The sequence below is a fragment of the Sorex fumeus genome, unplaced genomic scaffold (assembly GCF_029834395.1).
Source record: "Sorex fumeus unplaced genomic scaffold, SorFum_2.1 ptg000006l, whole genome shotgun sequence".
Lineage (NCBI taxonomy): Eukaryota > Metazoa > Chordata > Mammalia > Eulipotyphla > Soricidae > Sorex > Sorex fumeus.
The window spans coordinates 56,329,396-56,346,359 of record NW_026606063.1 but is presented as its reverse complement, the minus strand read 5'-3'; the positions used below and the strand labels follow the sequence as shown (position 1 = coordinate 56,346,359).

At 43.1% G+C, this 16,964-nt stretch overlaps 1 protein-coding gene across 7 annotated transcripts in view; it reads left to right on the top strand.

The window, feature by feature from the left end:
• INPP4A (inositol polyphosphate-4-phosphatase type I A) overlaps window positions 1-16,964 on the top strand; it is a 135,857-nt gene that overhangs the window by 40,296 nt on the left and 78,597 nt on the right. The gene's annotated exons all lie outside the window — the stretch shown is intronic.

Sequence of the window (16,964 nt, the reverse complement as noted above, 5' to 3'; positions counted from 1 at the left end):
CTGAAGCCTATTGATTTGTTTGATTTTTGTTTCTGGGGCCTACCCACAGGTGCTCAGGGCTTACTCATGGCTTTGCCCTCAGGGATCACTCCTAGTGGCTAGGAGACCATCTGGAATGCCCTGATTTGAACCTGGGTCAACTGTGTGCAAGGTAAATACTTTACCTGATGTACTATCACTTAAGTCCCAGAAGACTTGTAGTTTGACATAATCTCATTTATTTCTGCTTTTGTTTTTATTGCCAGTAAAGTTGTATTGTTGAAGACTCCCGAGAACAGGATTTCAGAGGGCCCTACCTGTGTTTTTCTTCATGTAGATTTTAGAGTTAGGCTTAGTATAGTGGTCTTTAATCCATTTTGAAATTGAATCAGGAGTGAATAGGAACTTTAGAAGTACAAAAGGTTATACAACTTATTGTGATCAACTTTATGCCATTAATTGAAAAATCTGGAAGAAATGGATACATTTCTGGAGTCCTACAACCTCCCAAGATTAAGTCAGGAGCAAATTGAAAACCTAAATAGTCCTGTTATAAAGGAAGAGGAGACACAGTAATCAAAAACCTCCTCCAAGAACCTGCTTACTACACCTTCTCATCAGTTCTTGCAGGAAGTAGAAGAAACAGAAACTCTCTAAGTTTCTGTGACTAACATCACCATTTCAGACTTAGAACAACAAAAACCAAGTAACTCTATCAAAAAAAATGGGGAGAGGAGATGAGCAGACATTTCCTCAAAGAGGATATAAAGATAGACTAGAGGCCTGTGGGTGACTTATATGAAGTGGGGGGGGGGGGGTGATATCGCAGCCTCGAAAAGATAGTCTACTGCTTACTTTTCTGCCCACCTTGGTCACCTGGGAAGTGTCTGGGGAAATCTAGGACTGATTAGAGTCTGCAGTGAACCCCTGCATGGTACAGATCTCACATCTCACTGGCCACGGCTTTTTATTGGTTCACAGCTCCTGTTTTTGGCCATTATGTGTTTTGTCTGCATTAGGGCTAGTGACAGAGCAACTTCTCTAAAGCCCATCTTGGTTTTATTACTTCCCAGGAGCTCATTGCTAGGATCCCTACCTGTCTTCCTACTTCAAGACAATATCCTTCATGAACACAGATGCAAAGATCTTCATTAATATCCTGAAGAAACAAATGCATTAAATGCATTATATATCATGATCAAGTGGGATTTAGGCATGCAAGGATGGCATAATATATACATACATATATATTTATACACATACACACACACGCACACGTGTACATGGCTAAAGTTGGGACACATAGTACTGGGGCTAAAAGTTGGGACCTTCAGCATGCAAGACATGCACTCTAGCTCCTTAACTATTTCTCTAGCTTCCGAATTTATTATATTGAAAGGGTTTATTAAAATAAGGGAAGTGGACTTCCTGATAAGAAAGATAATGAGAAGCAGGACTCTTCCAAAGCTGTGAATAACGTCCTTTGGTGGAGAGTCTGCCCTGGTTCCAAAAGCAGGCCTCATATACTTTCCAAAGTCCCTGAGGTTGGAGGTTTCTTTTTCTGATTCCTTCTCCCCAAAATAGAAGTCTCCATATGCAGGCATTTCTCTTTTTCTCCTGAGTATCTATCTTCATTGGACCCTGTAATTGAGTGAAATGATTCACCTTATTTCTGGAGTATCTAATAAATTAGGCTAAGTTTTATGGCAATTCACATATGTAAGTGGGATTAAGAATCAGCTGTTCTTGGGGTAGGAGCAATAGCATAGTGGGTAGGGCGTTTGCCTTGCATGCAGCCGACCTGGGTTCAATCCCCGGCATCCCATATGGTCCCCCAAGCACTGCCAGGAGTAAGTCCTGAGTGCAGAGCCAGGAATAACCCCTGAGCATCGCTGGGTGTGATGCAAAAAAGCAAAAAAAAAAAGAATCAACTGTTCTTGTAATGGTTCACAAAGGGGAAGAAATGCTGTGTACCCCCCGTGGGTCCCCAAGTCTGATGATGTTGAAACTTCCTCTTTTGGTCCAGGTCAGTGCTGCCCTGTTCTCCATCTCTCTCCTCTTTTGCTCCCTGCTCCCCCTTTTTGTCTTAACAGCCTGCAGATCCCTTTACCCATTGGGAGAGTTGCATTTCAGGTGTACTGAAAGGTGCAGAAATCACCAACTGCACTATTGAGCCTGAAGCAGGAAGGCTTTAGTACCTCAGGGTGCCAGAGGCACTGGCAGTTTCACTGTCCACTGTCCACTGTCCTCCCGTTCTTCAACGATTTGCTCTAGCGGGCCCAGTAACATTTCCACTTTGAGACTTATTATTGTGTTTGGCATATTAAATACATCACAGGTAGCTTGCAGTTTACTGTGGGCAAAATAAGTTCAGCTCAGAGAGCTTCTAAGTGATGGGGCTGAACTCTTGCACTTGCGTTCACAGGGGCAGATTCTGAACTTGAGACTGACTCTTAGCCTGACCCTGTGGTGATCTGAGTTTAGTTCTGATGGCTCCCATCAAAGGGAACGGTCCTGTGCCTTGACATCTGGTGTCCTGCACATACTCCCTGTGCAGGCATCACACAGCTTGGCAACTCCAGCTTTGTTGCCTCCTTCAGCAAACATCTGTGTGCTTGGGCCAGGAGCAGTGTACTTCAGTGGGCCAATACCTGTCACACTCCCTTCCCACCTTTGATTAGTTTCATTATCTTTCAACAGTTCTTATTCTTGCAAGTCCTCACAAAGCATGGAAGCTTGGTATATGTCTGCCTGCAGAGTTAATGAGGTCTGAGTGCTGGGTACCCAGTGGTGAAAGCAATAAGGCCCACTGCCAGTCAGAGCCAGATAAAGGGGTCAGGTGTCAATAGATAATACCCAACTTCACTGTGTGTGCCTTAAAACATATATAAATGGTAAAAATAATGCACACTCATGGCAGGACAATTTGTAATTGCCATGGAGGGTGGGGTAGTGGGGTGAGGATGCAGCTCAGCAGTGGAGCACTTGTCTTGCATGTGGGACCCTTGGTTCAGTTCCTGGCATCACCATAAACCAACAAACAAAACTCCAGAACTGTTGCTATGGTAACCTTCAGAAGCAACCAAATATGGCTAGAATCAGGGCGGTATGCGAAATCAACACTCCCAAACCTCCCTCTTTCTGAAACTCCATGCATACTTTATCCCTTACTAACTTAACCTGGTTTCTGTACTATGGGATCTAGCTGAGAGACACTGCCTGAAGCCAGCCAGTGCTCTGGTGCAGCAAGCATGCACTCTTTGTTCTGTCTGCTTGCTTTATAGCATCACTTTGGTTTTAGGCTGTGTTTATTCTTAAGTGCATACTTGGTTTTATTTTTATTTATTTACTTGATTTTGGGGCCATACCTGGCAGCATTTGGGGCTTACTCCTAGCTCTGTACTCAGAGATCACTCCTGGAAGTGCTCAGGGGACCATATTGAGTGCCGGAGATTGAACCTGGAGGACTACATGCAAGGCAAGCAGTCCAGCCACTGTACTATTGCTTTGGTCTTACATACTCAGTTTTAATAAAATACTCTCTGTATTAATCTCCCTCCCTCCCTCCCTCCCTCCCTCCCTCCCACCCACCCACCCTCCCTCCCTCCTTCCTTCCTTCCTTCCTTCCTTCCTTCCTTCCTTCCTTCCTTCTTTTTCACTCTCTTTCCTTCTGGTCACACCCAGTGGTTCTCATGGCTTACTCCTGTCTCTGTGCTCAGAGATCACTAAATGGCAAGGTCAGGGATGCATGTGGTGCTGAATGTCAAAACTGGGTCAGCTGTGTGCATGGAAGTTCCCTACCTACTATACTATCTTTCTGACCCTGTACTTCAGTTTTTTTGACTCATTGTCAAGTTGTTTTCTCTGGGGAAGTCACGAGTTTGGAATTTGGTTTGGTCCTGACCAGGTTTTCCCACAATGCTTGAATGGTGTAGCATTTCCTCTAGCATTTCTCTGTCCTTTCCCTAAACAGCCACCAGATTGCCACTGCCTTTTCCACTCTTGTGTGGAATGGACATCTTTGGGGGGATCCATATGCAGTGAGAAGAAGAGTCAGGAAAGACTCACGGTGATAGAGTTGATTGAGAACCAGGACCAGGGTGGGAGATGTGGTGAAAGTAAGAAATGCTGGGTTCTAGATGTTCCACTGGAGCGTGGTGGGTTGGCTAAGAAAGAGATGGACTGTAAGTGAAGCCAGGGGCCTCCATGTGTTTGGCATGGGTCATCTGGAGAATGGAAGTGCTTTTGCTGAGATGAGAGGTTGAGGAGCAGAGCAGCAGAAGCAGCCTTGTCCCAGAAAACTGAAATCTTCTGTTCGGGAGCCTTGTTTCCCTTATCTCAGCACACAGTGCACCACATGGGACACAGCCTAGAGAGAAGAGATGGCTTCACAAGCAGTGCCTGATTTGAGAATGGAGGAGGCCTGTGGAAGTATAGATGCTCCATGTGGAGAGGCTGTGTCCATCCTGAGATGGTCCCAGTCAGACTCACAGGGGGTCCTGACTCTTTGGGCAATCCTGGTTAAATGTAGAGTCATTTGCAGCCAGACACAGCTCTGACCCTGTGCTGGACCTTGCTGCCTCTTTCTCTGAATCTTACCCCCACATTCTTGACCTGGACCCACAATTTCCCTGTGAGCACAAGAGGCACAGGTAGGTAATGTGCAGAACTGCTCAGCCCTGCAATGGTAATAGCCAGACAGGGGAGAGTGTGCTTGTTGAGTGTTTGACCAACAACATAACAGAAAACTGCAATATTTGATCCTTTTGGTGTCACAGCAGACCATGAAGAGTTTGTTCCCAAAATTATTCTTTTATAATATGTGGACTCTTTCTGCTTAAAAAACAATGGAATTTTATTGCTAATTTTTTAGTTTAAATTGCAGTGGGTGAAAAATAAAATAAGTTGCATTTCTTTATGTTGATAGAGTAAAACATTACCTTAAGTCCAAACTGTGTCCAGTAATAGGAACAGTGAGGTACATACACACACACACACACACACACACACACACACACACACACACAGAGAGAGAGAGAGAGAGAGAGAGAGAGAGAGAGAGAGAGAGACATGCAGGTCTATAATTATGCTTGGTACCCACTTCATTTAAAAAATGTATTTTCAAAAGGGAGCAGAGAGTAGGCTTTCTGAACATTTCACAGGGTTTTGCATTACGGGTAGAAAGAGAGTCAGATGGTAGCATCTTCCTTCTTCCCTCCCCTCACCTCACCTCCTTACACCTGACTGTGCTCAAGGCTTACTCCTGTCTCTGTTCTCAGGGTGTGGAGGGGCTCAGGGGACCATATATGGTGCTGGGGAAATGAATCTGGATCAGCCGTGTCCAAGGCATGCTCCTTTCCCCATGTCCTATTTCTGGTGGTAGATTTTTAAAATTTTTTAAAATTTTTAAATTTTTTTATTTTAATGTAGGAGTATTGCTATTATTCAGCCATTGATTAGACTGATTGAATTGGGCATGAACTCCATCTTAGTTTTTTTTTCTTGTTTATAAATTTATTTATTGAATCATCGTGAGAGCAGTTACAAAGCTTTTGGGTTTAACTCTCAGTCATACAATGATGAAACACCGTCCCTTCACCAGTGCCCATCTTCCACCACCCAAAACCCTGGTATGCCCCCTATTCCACACCCTCCCCCTACCTGTGGGGCAGATGATTTCCACATTACTCTCTCTCTCTACTTTGATTAAATTCAATATTTTGACACCAAACCCACCATTATTATTTGGAATTTTATCCAAACACTCAGATCTGCCGAAAAGTCAACGTAGACAATTTGTTTTCTATTGCTGGTTATGAATAACATATGATGTCGTGCAGCCACAGTAGTGGCTGTGCAGTTTTGGAATTCCAAAATTTTAACAACTAAATCTGGAGGGATTTCTGCCAAAACCTGCTGGGTTCCGAGATTTGTCCTGAGTCTCTGGTATCATGGTCGTTAAGCAGCTTGATCAGGAGCCAGAGAGGCCATTCATGGGCAGCGACCCGGGGTCTCGTTGGGGCAGAGAGGAAAAGGCCGGTTCCACCCACATCCCATGAGGCCCCGTGTGTCTCATAACTGCAGGTCCAAACCTGACTGTCCAGTGGCCTCTGGAGGATGGCGGCCTTTGAGCCACCAGGGGGAACAAACCAAGGCACGAAACCTATTCCCACCTGGGGTGGCCTAGCGCCGGTAGCTTACTGCGGGGACTAGACACATTTCTGCCAAAAGCTGCTGGGTTCCAAGATTTGTTTCTGAGTCTCTGTGATCATGGCCATTAAGCAGCTTGATCAGGAGCCAGAGAGGCCATTTGTGGGTGGCAACTCAGGGTCTCGTTGGGACAGGGAGGAAAGGGCCAGCATCACCCCCTTTTCCTGAAGCCCGGCGTGCCTCGTCACTGTGTGCCCAAATCTGACTATCCAGTGGCTCTGCAGGATAGCGGCCACTGAGCTTCCAAGGGGGAGCAGGCGGAGGGACAGCACCCTTTCCCCCTGGGGTGGCCTGGTGCCAGTAACCTACTGCGGGGACCAGACACATTTCTGCCAAAAGCCTTTGGGTTCCGAGATATGTTTCTGAGTCTCTGGGATGATGGCCATTAAGCAGTTTGATCAGGAACCAGAGAGGCCTTGCCTCCAATTATATAGCTGAACCAGAGGTGGTTTGTGGGTGTGTCTCCCACATACCTATCTTTTGGCCATTTACTTCTTTCTTTTTTTTTTTCAATTTTTTTAGTGAAACACCATGAGGTGCAGTTGTAGACTTACAAATTTTTGTGCTTGGGTTTTAGTTATACAGTGAGCAAGTACCCATCCCTCCACCAGTGCGCATTCTCCACCACCACTGATCCCAGTATCTCTCCCAGCCCCTGTCCCCCCTATCCCACCCTGCCTCTGTGGCAGGGCATTCCCTTTTGTTTTCTTTCTCCTTTCATGTGCTGTGGTTTGCAAAAGAGGCATTGAGTGGCAGTCATGTTTGGTCTGTAGTCTACTTTCAGTATGCATCTCCCATCCTGGGAGGATCTTCCCAACAACCTTTATTTGGTGCTCCCTGCTCTATCTGAGCTGCCTTTTCCCCTAGTATGTGCGGATGTCCTCCAAGCCATGGGGTAAACCTCCTGGTACTTATCTCTGCTATTCTTAGGTGTTAGTCTCCTATTTTGTTACTTTATGTTCCCCAGATGAATGCAGTCTTTCTGTGTCTGTCCCGCTCTTTCTGACTCATTTCACTAAGCATGATACTTTCCATGTAGTACCACCTGTATGTAAATTTCATGACGTCATCTTTTCTAACAGCTACATAGTACTTCATTGTGTAGATGTACCAAAGTTTCTTTAACCAGTCATCTGTTCTCGGGCACTCAGGTTTTTTCCAGATTCTGGCTATTGTAAACAGTGCTGCAATGAACAAACAAGTGCAGATGTCACTTCGGCTATACTTTTTTGCCTCTCTGGGATATATTCCCAGGAGTGGTATTGCTGGGTCAAATGGGAGCTCAGTTTCTAATTTTTTGAGAATTATTTATACTGTTTTCCAAAAGGGCTGGACCAGTTAGCATTCCCATCAGCAGTGAAGGAGGATCCCCTTCTCACCACATTCGTGCCAGCACTGGTTGCTTTTATTCTTTTGGATGTGGGCCAGTCTCTGTGGTGTGAGATGATATCTCATTGTTGTTTTGATCTGCATCTCCCTGATGATTAATGATGTAGAGCATTTTTCTCTATCATGTGCCTTTTAGCCATTCGGATTTTTCTTTGAGAAAGTTTCTGTTCATTTCGTCACCCCATTTTTGATGGGGTTGGATGTTTTCTTCTTGTGGAGTTCAACCAGTACTTTGTATATCCTTGATATCAACCCCTTGTTGGATGGGTATTGTTGGCCGTTTACTTTCTTGGTAAACTTGGCCCCAAGTTGTTGGGGTCTGGCCAAAGGCACTGCAGCAATTTTGGGATATCTAGAAGTCTGAAGGCACCATCAGGCTGCTGATGCACTCGACTCACAGGTATAGATTGACCTGCTGGCGACACCATACCCCATGCTGGTAGATTTTTAAAGTTTGAATTAAAGTTCTTGTTTCCAACACGCACTTCCCCAACCCAGTAGATCTGATGTCGGTGGACCCCACGGGTGGATCACATGAGTCGGGAGGAGAGAAAGACGGTCACCCTCTTACTCTCCCTCTGCTACCCAGGAGTCCCTGGGAAGACCAGGACCGGTAAAGTCTGCAGTGAGCCCCTGCTCAGCACTGGCCTGAGCCCTGCCAGCCCCACAAGGTGGCTGTTAGGCCACACCTGAAGTCTGCTTGGTCTTCTCGGGGCGGGATTTGATCCCCGCCACCCGATTGCTCGGGGGAGCCACGGACTCAGGTTGGGGCCAGGATTTGCTCTTTGCAGGAAAGGAGAGTCCAGTCCCGGGCCTTACCCAGGGTTTCTAGGGTTCTTGTCTCGCTCGCAGAAAAGAATTTCAGGAGTAGACAAATGGAGAGTAAGAGAGAGAGTAAGCGCTGGGAGAGAACGCGGGCATCTCCAAAAATGGAGAGAGCCTTGAATAGACTTTTGGGTGAGGTTTTGTAGGCTCTTGGGGTTATCTTGGTCAGTAAGTTTGTGAGTCTTTTCTGGGCTGATCCACCAAAAGTTAATAGGATTAAAAGATGCAGATGTGTCTGATGTGTCTCCTGGTAAGGGATCAAATTTCTCCAGGGTCTGCTGAAGGGCTGATTAGGTCTTGTTTCCTTCCCAAAATTTTGTTGATCTAAATTTCATTGCCAGGGGCCTTTCCCTGTCTGCCTGCCTACATCAGATCCCAGCAGCAAGAGTCTCGGCACAGCTTTATCTCCCTCTTGGGGCAGAGTCTGGAAAGCAGAAAGTACAAGAAGGGCCTTTGCATGCCCTCGGTCCATCATCCTGTGGGTGTTCTTGATAAAGCATTCACGGATCCACACATAATGGCTGCTTTATTTCGCTTAATGGCTGTTTTATTTTGCTTCTCCCAAGTCCCTACCTGGGAGAAGTAGCATGTTTCAGTTGGGAGAATGTTGAAAGGTGATTGCTGAGGAAAAGAGTGAAGTGTCCCAATGAGTGGGTGGACCCAAAAGCCCAGTGCATTTAATACGGAAACCAGTGGCCTTGTACCTCCCATGGAAGGAGAAAAGGCACCTTTTTACACTGCTCCCACCTGTTGTCTTCCCCCCACCCCATACTGCATGTGGGAAAGAGGGCGTACTTGATTAGGTCTGTGTATTGGGTCTGGTTCAGAATAGTTCTTAAATCAGGGAAGAGTGTAATAATACACTTAGTTGTCACTGTTGTTTTGGTTATGATGTACTCAGGAACTGTTCCTGGATCTGTGCTCAAGAGTGACTTCTGGCAGTGCACAGGGCCATATGGAGTGCCACACTGGGCATACTCCTAGCTCAGGAACTCAGGAATTACTCCTGGCAGTGCTCAGGGGACCATATAAGATGTCAGGAATCAGACCCAGATTATCCTTGTGCAGCCCTCCCCCCTCCCCCCTTCATCTGTTTGCTTTTCTTTGTTTTCATCATGTTTCAGGAGGAGGGGGTCATCTTTGTGGTGGATGCACCATGGAGTAACCCTTTTTAAAAATTTTGCTGCTTTAACTTTTGGTAGAGGGTCTGAGTTATCATCTACTTCATTGTCCATTCCCAAATCTTCCAGCATGATCGTGATAATTATAGATCAACTTCAAATATCTCTCCATCACAAGTGCAGCTTAATAGAAGGCATGATGTTAGGACTCTTTTTGTTTTGTTTTGGGGCCTCACCCAGTGATACTCAGAACTTACTCTTGGCTGTGCACTCATATTCGTATCAAGACATTTAGTTTCTCTTGGTGCCTTTTCCTTTTCTGTGGAACCCTTCTCTCAGTTATGCCTCAGTTTCTGCATCTCCAAAGAGATCAGTATATGCATCTCAAAGGGATCAGCTTTCCTGCTTCTGGGTTAGGGCTAGTTACCAGGCAGTTGTTTTCATCACAACTTGGTTTTGTCACTAACTGAGAAACGCATTACCAGTCCTCTTATTCCCACCCCAATATACCTGCCTGCAACACAGGGATAGAGACAGCTAGGAAGAGTTCTCATGGTATTAGAACAAATTTCAGCTATTAACTCCCTGGACTGGTCCCTGAGGTACATCTCATTTTATTCTGCAGACCTAAACAAAGTGAAGACAAAACCGGAACTTGTCCTAATCTTCAGGTCTGAGTCAGAGGGGAGAGTAAAACAGACGTCCTTGTCTCTGAGTCTGCTGTTCCTAATTTCTTTGGGGTGATTTCAAAATGGCTAGAATACATGCTTTGCATGAAGGAACCCTGGGTTTTAGTTCTAGCACCACACGGTTCCCCGAGAACCTCCAGCAGGGACCCTTGAACTGTTGCTGGGAGTAGACCCAAGCATCACAATGTAAGAGAAAGAAAAAAATATAAGAGAAAGAAAAGAAAAACATTCTCTTGCACAAAGTCCTGCAGTGCTTGGGTTAGGTTGTGGAGTAATTGATGTTTTAGACCATTGTCAAAAACAGCCAGGCAGTCAGCCACAATCATGGGTTCTGAAAACACTTGGATGTGATAAAATCAGGAACTGGCAGCTTAATAGAATTACTCAGGAGAAGAGAGTCAAAGGGCATATTGCCTAAGCCATTGTCACCCCAGAGAGACTGGCCTAATGGAATGTCCTCAAGGAAACTGACAGAAGTTTGTGACCTGACATTTTATGCAACTGGTTTATGTTTTCTAATGGTTTTAGTGGAGTCTCTAGGAATTTGTGCATGTCTTGTTGGTCTTCTGCAAATAATGAAGTTTACTTCTTTGCCAGCGATAGCACAGCGGTAGGGCGTTTGCCTTGCACGCAGCCAACATGGCTGACCCAAGTTCAATTCCTCCGCCCCTCTCGGAGAGCCCAGCAAGCTACCGAGAGTATCTCGCCCGCACAGCAGAGCCTGGCAAACTACCCGTGATGTATTCGATATGCCAAACACAGTAACAACAAAGTCTCCAATGGAGACGTTGCTGGGCCCGCTCGAGCAAATCGATGAACAACGGGAGGACCATGACCGTGACTTCTTTGCCAATCAGGAAGTCTTTTCTTTCTTTTTCATGCTTAATTACTCTGGCTAGGACCTCCAACACCATGCTGAATGCTCTGCACCAGCAGTGGGTGCAGAGGGATGGCTGTAAGAAATGCATGCCTGGTATGCATGGGGCCTGAGCTGGTCATAAAAATCCATATACACAAATTGATTGCATTTCTATATCCAGGCAGCGTACTTAAAGAAATCAAGAGGAACAATCCTCCTTATATCAAGGGGAGTTAAATACCAAAGAATAAACTTTGGGGTGGGGGTGAGTTGGGTCTCTCCCAACAGTTCTTAGGAGCTATTCCTGACTTTGTGCTCAGGAAGTGACACCTGGTATTGTTTGAGGGACTGTATGCCTGCTGGGGATTGAATTGGGGTCAGCTGCATACACAGCAAGTGCCTTACCTCCTGTACTATCACTCTGCTCTCTCTGAGAATAAACTTAACTAAAGAAATAAAAGACTTGTCCATTATAAACTGTCAGTCACTGTTAAAAGTAGTGAATACACAAGGAAATGGAAAGATTCCCTGTGTTCATGGATTAGAAGGAAATTAGCATTGTTAAAATGATATCCTACCCAGGACATTATACAAATTCAGTGTAATCCTTAACAAAAATCCAGTAATATTCTTCAAGAAAACAAAACAAAAATTGTGACTCCATGGTAGTGCACTTGCCTTATGTCTGTGAGACCCTGGGTTTGAGCCCCAGCACTGAAAAAAAAAAAAAAAAAGAAAATGCAAACCCCAAAATAAAAACAAAACCCCCTCTAGATACAGATCAATTAAATAGAATTAGAACTCATAAACCCATATTTTTTATTTGGATCATTAATTTATAACAAGGGAGCAAAGCACATAAGACAAAGAAAGGAAAATGGTTTGGGAAAATTCGATAGTCACAGGCAACAGAATGAATCAGATTCACTGTCACACCATGAACAAAAGTTAACTAAAATGGGTTAAAGATTTAAATATTATATCTGAAATCATAAAAAAGCATTGAAGTAAATTTGGATGAATCCTCACCACAATATTGAATTTAGTAATTACTTTGAAGATTGGATTTCAGCAAATAGTAAAAAATAAATAAATAAATAAACATTATTACATCAAACTAAAAAAATCTCCTGCACAGCGAAATGAACTATTAAAACAGAAACCCTTTCTCTACTAAATGAGGGAAATATCCACATATATGTCTGACAGAGAACCTATATCGAAGATGTAAAGAACTCACAAAATTTAATAACAAAAATCAAACAACCCTACCAAAACAATGTTGAGAAATCATGAACAGATACTTCTTCATAGATGTACAGATGTCTAGTAAGCACATAAAAATGCTTTAAGAAATGCAAATAAAACTATAATGATGTATTATACCATACCTGTAGAAATGGCCAGTCTTCAATCGTCAAGGGTCACTGCTGGTGAAGATGTGGAGAGTAATTGCTGGTGAGGATTTGGAGGAAAACCTTGTTTGTTGTTGGAACGAATATAACTTTGCCCATCCTTTATGGAGAACAGTTGTAGATTCTGAAAAAATTAACGGTACATCTACCATATGGCCCAGCAGTTATACTCCTAGGTATCTTTATGAAACACATACAGAAAAACCCACCTAATTTGAAAGGACGTGTGGCCACCTATGTTCACTACAATACTTTTCACTGTGGCAAGATATAAAAACTTCACAAGCCCCCAGTTTACCCAAGTGCATAAAGATGTGGCATATTTACACAATGAAATACTACTCAGTAACACATCGAATCCTACCTTTTGTTGCAGTGTGGCTGAAACTGGATGTATAAGCAAACAAGGGAACAAATTCGAATGAAAGCAAACCCTTCATCTCTGGCCTTAAACCCAGTAAAAGAGGGAGGTTTGGAAGGATTGAGGGTCTTCATGGCCAGAGCTTATTGGCATATTGATAGAGCATGGGATTATAGTTTAACTTTTGAGCTACAGAAGTTAGTTTTGTAAAACTCCTCACATATATGTGCACCCCAGACTGCATCAGATAGGTCTTCAGATTCTCCCTCATTCCACAGCTACTGCTGGGATCACAAATTCCAGGCAAGAAGTACACTTGCTCTGAATGCAGCATTTAAAGTACACTAGACAGAAAGACCCAGGATGAGGCCACAGATAGCTGACAGCTCTGTCTAGAAAAGACAGATGCAAACTAGGTGTTTACTTTATAATAACAGAAAATTTTGACAAATTAACGACTCAATCTTGAGATGCAAACCAAGCTGCTAAAATTCATGGATACACTGGTGTCTCAACTGAAAGCTCTGGGGCTCCCTTAGGAGGGGTTGGCCGAGTCCCTGCCCTGCCGAAGCCCCAGCTGCTATATCCCACCCTACAGCCATAGCCATGTCAACTCCAAGTCTACTGTTTCTTGACTAATCTCTAAGATACAACAGGTGCGTGGATTTTCAGACTAAGAACTCTGGGATTTTCTTGGAGTGGGGGTGGGCAGCCTTCCCCCACCCCTCCTTTGCTGCTGCCATGTAACTCATAGACCCAGTTCTACAGATACCGGAGCTGCTGGAGTGCACAGTCACACCAGCGACATCTCCAAATTCTACTGACATCTCAGTTGGACCTCATGGAATTTGATGGGAAAATAACATAGAAGCCAAATAACTTCATTAAACAATAAAATGTTACAATAACAGAGACTCAACTAGCAAACAGTAAAATTCTTAGACAAGGACTTAATCACCCCATGGTGAGAATAACATTTTTCACAAATTTTCTTTTACTGAAGTAGTTTTTGATCCCATTAACCATTTAGTTGTAATAAGGAAGATAAAATATACTATTTTGTACCTGCTAAAGGGACAGGCTTGGGGAATAGTTTGGAAACTGGGAAGAACAGTGGTAGAAAGAAGGCCACTCTGCTGGTGGGACTGGGTTTGGAAGACTGAGTGCCCATAACTACTGAATTATGAAAAACTTTGTCAACCATGATGTTTAAATAAAGAAAAAAACTAAAGGTTTTGTTCTTTCTTTCAAGCTTTTCAAACATAAAAGCTTTAGTTTCCAAGATATTTGTGTGATAATGATTAAACTAAAACCTTTTTTTCTTTTTTTCAGATTTGTTTTGGTGCTTAAATGTGTGCAGAACATAGGTCTTCCCAGATTTTAAGTCCCTGACCATGGTATCTTGTGTTGGCAACGTAGCTGACTCACCTTAGTGTCTGATGTGGGATCTTGGCGTTCCTTTTCAGTCTCCCCCTGTTAGTCTCTGCCCCGCCATGAACTGGGGAAGCGGCCCCACTCACTCAAACCACAAAGGTGAAAGCATGGAAGGCGATTACAGATGACAGGGCAGTTTTTGGAGATAGTCTCTTTTGCCCTTCTTGAGATCGCTCTGTCTAGTGACTAACCTGGTTAAAGAAGCTAGGTTAGTGGCATTGTCTCCCTGCTGGAGGGGCAGTTGGGTCTGGCTGATTTGCAGAGGAAAAGAAAAGCAGTACCGTACAGCGGCAGTTAGCCCAGATATGCCAGGTTTGTGCTGGATTTCTGTCTCCTCCCTATTTTTCCACTAAAACAGTGGTGGTGGATAATCACATGATATTTTTAGAACTGCTTTGCAATTTCTCTATGCAGACCTTTCCTCGGGAACTTAAGTTTAATCCTCTCATCCAGCCTTGCTTAAAATCTATAGACCGCTCAATTTATTTGACTTTATTTGAAATTTCAGGGCTCCAAGAAATCTGATGATTACAGATTTCTAGAATTTATTCCTTTAAAGGCTTAGCTATTTGTGTATTTTTAGATTTTTATGATTTATTTTACCATTTTATTTCTAAACTAGGACAGGATAGTTAAACACCTCCTTGGAATTGCTGTAGAAAAAAAATTTTTTTTAACAAACTATTTTTGAGTCATTTAGGTTTGTAGCCAAATAGAGCAATTTCTACATACCTCCTGTTCCCACATCTCTGTTTAATTGTGTCCTTGTAACCTTTCAAGGTTAGAGAGGGGGATTTTATTAGAACAGTAACAATTTCTCTACCAGACTGGAGGGCAAGGTATCAAACTGTCCACCTCCCTCTGCTCTAGCATCCTTGGGCCTGGCACTCTGCAGTGCCTCTTTTTCTACCTATGGGCCCAGTGGAACAATAAGATAAGTCATGGGCAGGCCTGTTCTGATTCCTGGGAAAGATTTTCAGAAAAGTCAGTGCAGAAATGACTGCAGCATTCTCTCAAGTGTGTATTCAGAAGATTGAAACTCTAGCTCCTGCCCTTTCAAAGTGTTTTTGCCTTTTTTTCTCTTTGACTCATCATATGACCTTGAGTCACTTAATTTCAGTTAGTAATTTGTGAGCCAAAAAATCTTCATGTATACCTTCTTTAAAAATACATTTTGTAGGGGTCTGAGAAATAATATAGTTGGTTAAGGTGCTTGCCTTGCATGTAGTTGTCATTGCTTTGATCCCTGACAGTACATGTGGTCCCCTGAGCACTGCCAGGAGGGATCCCTAAGTGCAGATCCAGGAGTAAGTCCTGAGTACCACCGGATGTTTTCCAAACATTTAAAGAATGTTTATGTTGTAGTTTTAAGTAATATGGTTATGATGTTATTTAAATTAGAATTGCAGATGTACAAAATTACTACAAACCACCTCCACCAAAATGCCCATAAGCCTCCACCACTTTATTATTATTTTTTTGAGAGAGTGGGGAAGCCAAAGGATGTCATAAAAAGACATGGGTCAATGATGGGTCTCATTCTCCTAAAGAGCCTTGAATATAATCTCAGGGCTACGATGAAAGAGACATTACTGGGGCCTGCTCGAGGCAATCGACGAATAACAGGATGATGAATGAATGAATGAATGAATGAATGGGGAAGCCACACCTGAACAGTGTTTAGGTCGTACTCCTGGCACTGTCCTTAGAGATTATTCCTGGCAGGGTCAGGGGACCATACGGGCTGCCAGGTATTACATGCAAGAACCCTACCTGCTATAATATTGCTCACTGCCCTTATTTCACGTCTGGCCGCATCTTTATTTTTTCCCTCTCTATCACTTCCCACCACTATTTATTGATAAATTAGGTAGTCCAAGGCCAAAGGTGTGTCATTGTTTGATATTGTCTATTCCCTAGTTTTATCTTTCTGTTTTCCAAAGATGAATCAGATCACCTACTATTTATTCTTCTCCTTTTGTCTTATTTCATTTGACATAGTACCCTCCAGTTCCATCTAAGTTTCAGCCAATTGCATGATTCCATCTTTTCTTATAGCTGCATAAATTCCATTGTGTGTGTATGTCACAATTCTTTATTCATTCATTTGCTGTTGGACATTTGAGTTGTTTACATATCCTTCCTTTTTTACTAAGTGCTACAATTAACCTAGGTATTCGTATGTTTTTTTTTGAATTAATATTTTTCAGTTGGGGGTGGGAGTGAGGACAAAAGGTTGGAACCACTAGGTCATATTGGAGGTTTATTTTTGGAATTTAAAAAAAATCTTCATACTGTTTTCATTGAGGCTGAATCAGATGATATTCCCACTAGTAGCAAGTAAGAGTTCCTTTTTATTACATCACCACCCACATTACTAGTTAGTTTCCTTTTATGTGCTGTTCTCTCTGGCAACATATGGCATCTTATTATTGTTTTTATTTGCATTTTTCTAATTTTAAATGACAGTAAACACTTTCAAATGCCTTCTGGTCATCTCTATGTCTTATTATTTTTTTTTTGAAAACTCTTCATTCATTTCTTCATTTTTTTAATGGATTACTCGTTTTCGCTATTATTAAAGCTTTTTGAGTGCTTTATATTTCTTGGGCATTAGCCTTTTAATGATCGTGACACTTATGGTCTTGGTGTACATAGTAATCTCACCATCAGCAAATCTGT